The sequence below is a fragment of the Diceros bicornis genome, chromosome 22 (genome assembly GCF_020826845.1).
Source record: "Diceros bicornis minor isolate mBicDic1 chromosome 22, mDicBic1.mat.cur, whole genome shotgun sequence".
Classification (NCBI taxonomy): domain Eukaryota; kingdom Metazoa; phylum Chordata; class Mammalia; order Perissodactyla; family Rhinocerotidae; genus Diceros; species Diceros bicornis.
In genome coordinates, this window is record NC_080761.1 from 43,804,125 (window position 1) to 43,815,923 (window position 11,799).

General features: G+C 41.0%; 1 pseudogene; it reads left to right on the top strand.

Annotated features, from left to right (window-relative positions):
* Positions 1-10,951: 10,951 nt before the first annotated feature.
* LOC131419810 (interferon alpha-4-like) lies at positions 10,952-11,497 on the top strand (annotated as a pseudogene).
* The last annotated feature ends 302 nt before the right edge of the window (positions 11,498-11,799 follow it).

Sequence of the window (11,799 nt, forward strand, 5' to 3'; positions counted from 1 at the left end):
AGGTCTCCCGGCCTGTGCCTCTGAGAATGGACAATGCTGACGGTGATTTCAGGCGTTCTTCCACCAGCAGAGGCGCTTTCAGTGACTGACAGCTAATGCACTGCGTTTGAAACGACAGTTAAAGACTCGAGAATTTTTTACTAACTTATGAATTAAGTTATTTATTTATTTATTTAAACCTTTACCTCGGAAAATAAATTATTTCTGAAACAAAAGTCAACATGCCTTTTTATTTCAACTTGATTTATATAACCACCCATGTTAAAAATTGCAGAGTATCTATTAGATGTTCTTTGTAAATTGTGCCTGCAAACTAGTATAGTTTCTGGCCCCTGCCTTCAGGGAATTTAAAATCCAAGGAAGCCACGTGGAATATACAAGGTAAGAGATGATAAGGGGACCTGAACCTTATAGGAGAATAAATGCCGACTGAGTCACATTAAAATGGAAGAGACAGGCAGGAGGCTCTGGAACTAGAACGACGGGTTCCTGCTGCTTGTACTCTGTGCCCTGCGCTCTCTGGCCCTAAAGTTAGAATTTGCCTGGCTGTCAGGGTAACCAGAGGAATACTTCAACTCTTGTGTTTGCCTAAGCTCATGCCTATTATCTCCAGGATGCTCTGCCTCCCCCTCTTACTCCCAGACCCCACAGGATTTTAAAATGTTTATGTGCCCCCCAAGCCTAAGGGTGAGAAGTCCCAGGCACTTGTGTGACACTGTTAAGTAGCAGTCCCTTTATGGTACTCTTCATGGGACAGCCAAGATGTATGGGTGTCTTACGGGAGCTGGCATCTCTGTCTCCTTCCAGAGCACAGGCACCAGAGGGAGAAAGAACTCTGCTTTATACCCCCGCCATGTGTCTAGGTTTTCTCCCTTGCCTTGTATTCTCAGGGTGTGATGATTAGCATGAAGCCTAAATCCAATAACAACATGGATGACTGGATAAACTACTAAAATTTATCATATTTTGCAACGTATAATTTGGAAAGAAAACTTGTCTACTATGCAAATCCCTATGCTCATTTTAGAACTTAGATCATTTACTTGTGCAATGATATAAACAGTATAATTGAATCATGAAAAATAATGAATAATAAAATTTACTTAGCTATTTAAAAAAAATCAATCCATTCCATAATCTCTATCCTCATATAGACAGGCTGACTTTTTACTAGTGTCATCTAAAGATTATCAGATCATTTGAAGCCTAGGTTTCTGAGGGATGGAAAATTATGTCACAAATATTTACAGTTCACGCGCATTCTGGGGATTTTGTCCATACTGGACAAGGGCAAGACAGCTGCAAGATGGATAATTTGAGGGACATAGGCAACTTCCCACCTCAAAAGTAATGTGGTAAATTGTGTGGTTGTTGTGAGCTGTGTGAATCAGGGAGAGTGTGAGTTTAGCTGTGAGGCTCTGTGTAAGATACCAGGCTAGTTGTCTTCCATTATCACAAAGCAGAGGGCAAATTAGAGATGAGGTCATACTTGTGAGTTTAATACAGCGCTAGGCAGAGGCTGAAAATCGTGCTGCCCTTGCAGGTTGAACCCGGAACCATATGCACCTTAAAGGAAATAGAATCCTAGTGGTTTTAGCAATGAACTCGGTAGGCGTTATTGACACTAAGAGTAGAGTGGAAATATTATCCATGTCTTATAATCCTAGCGAATGTGGCCATGATTAGGCAAAATAGCTTGGACAGTCATGAACACTTTCCAGTAGGAAGAAGAAATCTAAGAAACTGCTTTCATAAAAATTATTTATTGAGTGATTACACTAAACCTGGTGACAAGGATAACACAGTGAATAAGACAGAGTCCAGTTACACTGAGCTGATTTGCCGAAGATGGTCTCTTCCCTACTTTCTTAGTCTGGTTCGGGCTGCTATAACAAATACCACGGACTGGGTAGCTTAAACAAACAGAAGTTTATTGATTACAGTATTGGAGGCTGGAAGTCCAAGATCACGGCTCCAGCATGTTCGGGTGAGGGCCCACTTCTGGTTGTAGACTCATTCTTGCGTCCTCACAAGCTAGAAGGAACAGGGATCTCTCTGGAGCCTTTTTTATAAGGGCAGTAATTCCATTGCTGAAGGCTGGGCTGTCATGACCTAAGCACCTCCCAAACGCCCCACCTCCTAATACCATCACATCAGGCATTAGGATTTCAAGACATGAATTTGGGAGGAAACCAACGTTCAGACTATAGCACCTATCATTTAAAGAGTAGGAACTCCAGGCCTGAGGGAACTTAACTTCCTATGTCAAAAAAAAAAATAAAAAAGGAGTAAAGCAGAGTTCAGGATCAGAGCTGAAAGCTAATTCTTCATGTGATAATAATATTTATGCAGTACTGAATTAAGGACAAAGATGTTTTCCTTTTGTTTGAAAAGAATAGACTTGGAATGGAACCTCTAAAAATTCTTTGAGAAATTTGAGATTTGATGCAAAAAAGTACAAAGAAAGATTCAAATTGATGATTTTTTTTTTTTTTTTTTTTGGTGAGGAAGATCAGCCCTGAGCTAACATCCATACCAATCCTCGTCTATTTGCTGAAGAAGACTGGCCCTGGGCTAACATCTTGCCCATCTTCCCCCATTTTATATGGGATGCCGCCAAAGCATGGCCTGACAAGCTGTGCATCCATGTGCGCCCGGGATCCGAACCTCAGGCAGCGGCAGCGGAGCACGCGCACTTAACTGCTATGTCACGGGCTGGCCCCTGATGATGTTTTCTTTTTTTTTTTTTTTAATTTTTTGTTTATTGCAGTAACATTGGTTTATGACATTGTAAAAATTTCAGGTGTACATCATTGTACTTCTATTTCTCCGTAGATTACATCATGTTCACCACCAAAATACTAATTACAACCCATCACCACACACATGTACCGAATTATCCCTTTCACCCTCCTCCCTTCCCCCTTCCCCTCTGGTAACCACCAATCCAATCTCTGTCCCTATGTGTTTGTTTATTGTTGTTATTATCTACTACTTAATGAAGGAAGTCATACGGTATTTGACCTTCTCCCTCTGACTTATTTCACTTGGCATGATACCCTCAATGTCCATCCATGTTGTCACAAATGGCTGGATTTCATCGTTTCTTATGGCTGAGTAGTATTCCATTGTGTATATATACCACAGCTTCTTTATCCATTCGTCCCTTGATGGGCACTTAGGTTGCTTCCAAGTCTTGGCTATTGTGAATAACGCTGCAATGAACACAGGTGTGCATGCACCTTTACAGATTGGTGTTTTCAAGTTCTTTGGATAAATACTCAACAGTGGAATAGCTGGATCATATGGTAGTTCTATCCTTGATTTTTTGAGGAATCTCCATACTGTTTTCCATAGTGGCTGCACCAGTTTGCACTCCCACCAGCAGTGTATGAGAGTTCCCTTCTCTCCACATCCTCTCCAACACATGTTGTTTCCTGTCTTGTTAATTATAGCCATTGTGACGGGCGTGAGGTGATATCTCATTGTAGTTTTGATTTGCATTTCCCTGATAGTTAGTGATTTTGAACATCTTTTCATGTGTCTGTTGGCCATCTGTATATCTTCTTTGGAGAAATGTCTGTTCAGGTCTTTTGCCCATTTTTTAATTGGGTTGGTAGTTTTTTTGTTGTTGAGATGCATGAGTTCTTTATATATTTTGGAGATTAAGCCCTTATCAGAAGTATGGTTTGAAAATATCTTCTCCCAATTGTTAGGTTGTCTTTTCGTTTTGTTGATGGTTTCCTTTGCTGTGCAGAAGCTTTTTAGCTTGATGTAGTCCCATTTGTTTATTTTTTCTATTGTTTCTCTTGCCCGGTCAGACGTGGTGTTTGAAAAGATGTTGCTAAGACCGATGTCGAAGAGCATACTGCCTATGTTTTCCTCTAGAAGTTTCACAGTTTCAGGTCTTACATTCAAGTCTTTAATCCATTTGGATTTAATTTTTGTGCATGGTGTAAGGTAAGGGTCTACTTTCATTTTTTTGCATATGGCTATCCAGTTTTCCCCACACCATTTGTTGAAGAGACTTTTTCCCCATTGTATGTTCTTGGCTCCTTTGTCAAAGATTAGCTGTCCATAGATGTGTGGGTTTATTTCTGGGCTTTCGATTCTGTTCCATTGATCTGTGCGTCTGTTTTAGTGCCAGTACCATGCTGTTTTGGTTACTATAGCTTTGTAGTATATTTTGAAATCAGGGAGTGTGATACCTCCAGCTTTGTTCTTTTTTCTCAGGATTCCTTTAGCTATTCGGGGTCTTTTGTTGTTCCATATAAATTTTAGGATTCTTTGTTCTATTTCTGTGAAAAATGTTGTTGGAACTTTGAGAGGGATTGCATTGAATCTATAGATGGTTTTAGGAAGTATGGACATTTTAACTATGTTAATTCTTCCAATCCAAGAGCACAGAATATCTTTCCATTTCTTTGTGTCTTCTTCAATTTCTTTCAGAAATGTTTTATAGTTTTCTGTGTACAGAGCTTTCACCTCTTCGGTTAAGTTTATTCCTATGTATTTTATTCTTTTTGTTGCAATTGTAAATGGGATGGTAGTCTTAATTTCTCTTTCTGCTACTTCGTTGTTAGTGTACAGAAATGCAACTGATTTTTGTATGTTGATTTTGTATCCTGCAACTTTACCATATTCGTTTATTACTTCTAAAAGTTTTCTGGTGGATTCTTTAGGGTTTTCTATATATAAAATCATGTCATCTGCAAATAGTGACAGTTTCACTTCTTCCTTTCCAATTTGGATCCCTTTTATTTCTTTCTCTTGACTGATTGCTCTGGCTAGGACTTCCAGTACTATGTTAAATAGGAGTGGTGACAGTGGGCATCCTTGTCTGGTTCCTGATCTTAGAGGGATGGCTTTCAGTTTTTCACCATTGAGGATGATATTAGCTGTGGGTTTCTCATATATGGCCTTTATTATGTTGAGATACTTTCCTTCTATACCCATTTTATTCAGAGTTTTTATCATAAATGGATGCTGTATCTTGTCAAATGCTTTCTCTGCATCTATTGAGATGATCATGTGATTTTTATTCTTCATTTTATTAATGTGGTGTATTACGTTGATTGATTTGCGAATGTTAAACCATCCCTGCATCCCTGGAATAAATCCCACTTGATCATGGTGTATAATCTTTTTAACATATTGTTGTATGCGATTTGCTAGTATTTTGTTGAGGATTTTTGCATCCATGTTCATCAGTGATATTGGCCTGTAATTTTCTTTTTTTTTTCTGTTGTCCTTGTCTGGTTTTGGTATCAGGGTAATGTCAGCTTCGTAGAATGAGTTAGGGAGCTTCCTCCCCTCCTCAATTTTTGGAAGAGTTTGAGAAGGATAGGTATTAAGTCTTCTTTGTATGTTTGGTAGAATTCACCAGGGAAGCAGTCTGGTCCTGGACTTTTATTTTTGGGGAGGTTTGTGATTACTGTTTCGATCTCCTTACTGGTGATTGGTCTATTCAAATTCTCTACTTCTTCTTGATCCAGTTTTGGAAGGTTGTATGATTCTAAGAATTTATCCATTTCTTCCAGTTTCTCGAATTGGTTGGCATATATCTTTTCGTAGTATTCTCTTATGATCTTTTGTATTTCCGAGGTGTCTGTTGTAACCTCTCCTCTTTCATTTCTGATTTTACTTATTTGTGCCTTCTCTCTTTTTTTCTTGGTGAGTCTAGCTAAAGATTTGTCAATTTTGTTGACCTTTTCAAAGAACCAGCTCTTGGTTTTATTAATTTTTTCTATTTTTTTTTTGGTCTCTATTTCATTTATTTCTGCTCTGATTTTTATTATTTCCCTTCTTCTACTGTGATTGGGTTTGGTTTGTTCTTCTTTTTCCAGTTCCTTCAGGTGCATTGTTAGATTGTTTATTTGAGATTTTTCTTGTTTGTTGAGATAGGTCTGTAATCGCTATAAACTTCCCTCTTAGAACCGCTTTTGCTGTATCCCATAAATTCTGGCATGTCGTATTTTCATTTTCATTTGTCTCCAGGTATTTTTTGATTTCTTCTTTGATTTCTTCGTTAACCCAGTCGTTGTTCAGTAGCATTTTGTTTAATCTCCACGTATTTGTGGCTTTTCTGATTTTCTTCCTATAGTTGATTTCTAGTTTCACACCGTTGTGGTCAGAAAAGATGCTTGGTATTATTTCAATCTTCTTAAATTTATGGAGACTTGTTTTGTGGCCTAATATGTGATCAATCCTGGAGAATGTTCCATGTGTATTTGAAAAGAATGTGTATTCTTCGGTTTTTGGATGGAATGCTCTGTATATATCTAGTAGGTCCATCTGTTCTAGTGTGTCGTTTAAGGCCAATGTTTCCTTATTGATCTTCTGTTTGGATGATCTATCCGTTGGTGTAAGTGGAGTGTTAAAGTCCCCTACTATTATTGTGTTACTGTCTATTTCTGTTTTTATGTCTGTTAATAATTGCTTTATATATTTAGGTGCACCTACATTGGGTGCGTAGATATTTACAAGTGTTATATCCTCTTGTTGGATTCTTCCCTTGATCATTATGTAATGCCCTTCTTTGTCTCTTTTTACAGTTTTTGTTTTAAAGTCTATTTTGTCTGATATGAGTACTGCTACCCCAGCTTTCTTTTCATTGCCATTTGTGTGGAGTATCTTTTTCCATCCCTTCACTTTCAGTTTGTGAGTGTCTTTAGGTCTGAAGTGTGTCTCTTGTATGCAGCAGATATATGGGTCTTGTTTTTTTATCCACACAGCCATCCTATGCCTTTTAATTGGAGCATTTAGTCCATTGACGTTTAAAGTAGCTATTGATAAGTATGTACTTACTGCCATTTTTTAACTTTTTAATTTTTCTCAGTGTTTTAGTAGTCCTTCTCTGTTCCTTTCTTCTTCTATACAGAATTAATGGTCACTTTAGTTTGACCTCTGTCTGAAAGCTCTACTCTTAACTCCCCTCCTCCCTCCTTTTATGCTTTTGATATCATATCTAACCTCTTTTTTGTGTATTTGTATCCACTACGTTCTAATCATGGAAATAGATCATTTTTCCTATTTGTGGTCTTCTCTTTTCCCCTTAAATCAGTCCCTTTAACATTTCTTGTAGCACTGGTTTCTTGGTGACAAACTCCTTTAATTTTTGCTTATCTGGGAAAATTTTGATCTCTCCTTCCATTTTGAATGATAACCTTGCTGGGTAGAGTATTCTTGGCTGTAAGTTTTTTCCTTTTAGCACTTTAAATGTATCATGCCATTCTCTTCTAACCTGTAAGGTTTCTGCTGAGAAGTCAGCTGATAGCCTTATGGGGTTTCCTTTGTATGTGACTTGACATTCTCTTGCAGCTTTTAGGATTCTCTCTTTATCTTTAATTCTGGACATTTTGACTATGATGTGTCTTGGTGTGGGCCTCTTTGGGTTTATCTTGTTTGGGGCTCTCTGTGCTTCCTGTACCTGGATGTCTGTTTCCTTCCTTAGGTTAGGGAAGTTTTCATCTATTATTTCTTGAAATAGATTCTCTGCCCCTTTGCCTCACTCTTCTCCTTCCAGGACACCTATAACACGGATGATAGTGCGCTTGATGTTGTCCCAGAGGTCCCTTAGACTGTCCTCACTCTTTTTAATTCTTTTCTCTTTTACCTGTTCAGCTTGGGTAATTTCTTCTAGTCTTTCGTCCAGCTCGCAGATCCATTCTTCTGTATCCTCTACTCTGCTTTTGAGTCCTTCTAGTGAATTTTTCATTTCCAGTTTTGTATTCTTCATTTCTGATTGGTTCTTTTTTATATCTTCCATTTCTTTGTTGACATTCTCACTGAGTTCATCTATTCTTCTCCCCAGATCAGTGAGCATCCTTAACACTCTCAGTTTGAACTCTCTGCCAGGTAGGTTGCTCATTTCTGTTTCACTTAGTTCCTTTTCTGGGGTTTTGTCCTGTTCCCTTACTTGGAATGTACTCCTTTGCCTCCTCATTTTGCCTCTTTCCCTGTGCTTGTGTCTACGTATTAGGTAGGTCAGCTACGTCTCCTGCACTTGGATAGGTGAACTTATGTAAGTGATGCCTTAGGAGGCTTCCAGTGTGCTTCCCTCAGTTCTCAATGTTCCAGGGGTGATCCCTATGTGGGCTACGTGTGTCCTTCTGTTGTGGCCTGTTTGCTCTCCCTGTAGGCGCCCAGGGAGGCCGAGTTATGCTCCTGGCCAGCTGTTGTAATGCTCAGCTGCTTGTAGTTGTTGTGGGCCCTTCAGTCTCTTTATCAGGTGTGGGGAGCCCCAGCACAGTTGGCTGCAAGTTCTAATACCACATTTGTGTTGCAGTATTTCTTTTAAGTGAGTAGGCCCCCAGCATGGCAGGTTATTAGGCTCAGGGCCTTACAATTGCTGTAAGCCTCTAGCCTATTAGGTCTCTTGTCAGCTCTCTGAGGATTGCAGCTGTGTGGGGCTGGCCTCAGGCACAGGAGCACCCAATCATTTCAGGCTTTGGAAGGTGGGGCAAACCTCCTATGTGGGTCTTTGAGAAGCACAAGTCTTCTGCAGCTGACAAACCCTGCCGCCCACAGGTCCACACACACAGTCAACACAGTCCTGCCCCGTGTGAGTGCCCCCACCTCCCCAAGCAGACCCAGTCTCTCCACGGCAGGAGCCCCACATACTCCGCCACTGCCCCACACTCTCCACCCACTCCTTGTGCACACCCTGCCCGGCTCAAGTCGGCTCAGTTGCCAGGCTGCAGAGAATCCAGTCACCAATCTATGCAGGCCCACAAGTTGCCTGAGGGCTTGTTGTTGGGTGGGGCCAGTCTCTAGGGTGGGCTGCCTGCCCTGGCTGAGCTGGATTAAATCGGTGCTCTAGCGCGTGAGGCAGACCCTGGGCTAGCAGGCCTCAGGGAGAACTCCAATGGCATCTGTGTCAGCACGCTCACACCAGGCCACAACAATGGCCGCCGCCAATGTCCCAGTCCCTGGAGAGGTCTCACCCCTCACCGAGATGCACTCAGGGCCTATTAGGTGAGTCTCTTGTCACCACAGCACTGTGCACCTTTCTTTCTGGTGATTTTAGGATGCTTTCTGAAACGGGTGAGTTTGCACGCAGGCCCTGTAAGAGCCACTTTCAGTTTCTTTGTGAACCGGGTTTTCTGGGGGTGCTCCCCAATGTTTTAGTAGCAGGCACAGTCAGATATTATGCCGCTGGTCTCGATTGTGCTGGGTCCACAAAATGCCCACAGCGGGGGGAACTCCCGGCTCAGGGCCCCGCGCCTCCGGGGAGGCTGCGTACCTGTGAGCTGCTCCCGGCGGCCGTGAAGCTGGCGGCTTGTGAAGGCAGCGTTTTTCCTCTCCAGAAGGGAGTCTCTGCCTCTTCCACCTCAGTTAGGATTGTCCGTTGTTGCAGGAGTTCCTCTTATCCAGTTTTCAGTTCTGTCTCAGGGGTAATTTTTCCACGAGTAGTTGTAAATTGGCTGTGTCCACGGGAGGAGGTGAGTTCCGAGTCTGCTTACGCCGCCATCTTGACTCCGCCTCCTGATGATGTTTTCTAAATCGCCTATTCTCATTGGGGATGATATTGCTACTAAGGGCATGAAAATTCATTCTTAGAGTTGTGAAAAATTTTAAATATTACAATGCTTTGTGGCACACCAAAGCTCAACCCTGTCCAACAAAATCTTATGCTTTAGTTCACTATTCTCATTGGGTTTTCTTGTGTATCATATAAGAAGCATTGACATGGAGTTCATGGGAGATACACAAAATGTGTGCAAGAGCAGTGCTGTAAACACATGGCGAATGGATGGCTCACTGGAGGACGTTCCCTCCGTCATTTGCTTGCTCTCAAAGTCATACTGTGAGAGGTGGCCTTCACTTACTTATGAGCTGCCATTGGTTTCTGTGGATGCTGCTCATGGTTAAATCTCGGCGCTTCTGAGTGTGAGGTGGGTTGAGAATTAAATGCAAATATTTTATATTTTATTATTCAATCTACCTAGTTAAACAACCATAAATAAATATGTTAATTACAGAAAAGAAAAAATATTGTCAGAGTATCTAGCAGCTAGTGAAGTTAAAAATTATTTTGACATGAAGCAAAAGTAAAAGTTATGTACGTAAAAGTACATGTTAAGAAACGAATTTGAATTTTCAATTGTTTTTAGCAGTTCTGAAAGATTTTTCAGTATATCATTATTGGTATTATGATGATGTATTCAAGGAAAATTTTAATTTGAATATGTAATTTGATACATTGCTATTAATATAAGTAAATATACTACATTAAAAGCCCCTCTGAGGGCAGGCCCCGTGGCTTAGCGGTTAGGTGTGCGCGCTCCGCTGCTGGTGGCCCGGGTTCGGATCCCAGGCGCGCACCGACGGACCGCTTGTCCGACCATGCTGAGGCCACGTCCCACATACAGCAACTAGAAGGATGTGCAACTATGACGTACAACTATCTACCGGGGCTTTGGGGGAAAAAAATAAAAGTAAATAAAATTATAAAAAACAAAACAAAAAGCCCCTCTGAAAACATAGTTATTAAGATAAATTAAATGTCAATAGCTTTCAAATTTAACTTTTATCTTAAAATTTTAGTTCATTCTTAATCTTGCATTCAATAGAAAGAGTAAAGTATGCACTTTCTTTTTCTGTGTATAAAGGAGAAATGTAGACAGAATACATAAACAGATATACCATGTAGCAGTGTTACTAAGTTTTCTTGAGGGGTTCAGTTAGGAAAAAACATAAAGAGACTTTGGGGGCAGGAGGCAATGAGGAAAAAAACAAATGATTGAGAAACATTGCTCTAAACCCACGTAGAAAGTGCATAAAGGAAAGCAAAAACAGACGTAGAAAGTAAGGGAAACATTCAGAAAATGGAAACTCGGATATGCCCTATTTAAGACACATGCACAAAGGAAGGTCTTCAGACAACCCAGAGACCAAGAGTCACAGATCACCCACTTCAGCCAGGCCAGCAGCATCAGCAAGATCCCCAATGGCCCTACCCTTTTCCTTCCTGACGGCCCTGGTGGTGCTCAGCTGCCACTCCATCTGCTCTCTGGGCCGTGAGCTGCCTCACACCCCCAGCCTGGGCAACACAAGGGTCTTGATGCTCCTGGAACAAATGAGGAGAATGCCCCCCTTCTCCTGCCTGAAGGACAGAAATGACTTTGGATTCCCCCAGGAGGTATTTGATGGCAACCAGATCCAGAAGGCTCAAGCCGTCTCTGTGGTCCATGAGATGATCTAGTAGATCTTCCACCTCTTCAGCACAGGGGTCTCGTCTGCTGCCTGGGATGAGACCCTCCTGGACAAATTCTACACTGGACTTGATCAGCAGCTGACTGACCCGGAAGCCTGTCTGACCCAGCAGGTGGGGGTGGAAGAGACTTCCCTGATGAATGAGGACTCCACGCTGGCTGTGAGGAGATACTTCTAGAGAATCACTCTGTATCTGCAAGAGAAGAAATACAGCCCTTGTGCCTGGGGGCTTGTCAGAGCAGAAATCACGAGATCCTTCTCTACATCAACAAACTTGTAACAAAGATTAAGGAGTAAGGAATGACACCTGGTTCAACAGGGAAATGGTTCTCCCTGACTGATAATATCACACTTCTACATGTTCTGTCATGTCAAAGGCTCTCGTTTCTGCTGTAATCATGACCTGAATTCAACCAAATTTGTTAAATGTTTTCAAGAGTATTAATGAATATTGTGTTTAACCCTGAGAACACTAGTTTCATAGAGATGACCATGCTGATCTATTTATTTATCTATTTAAATATTTATTTTATTATTTATAACATTTAAATTATTTTTGTTCATGTAATACTATGTGCTCTT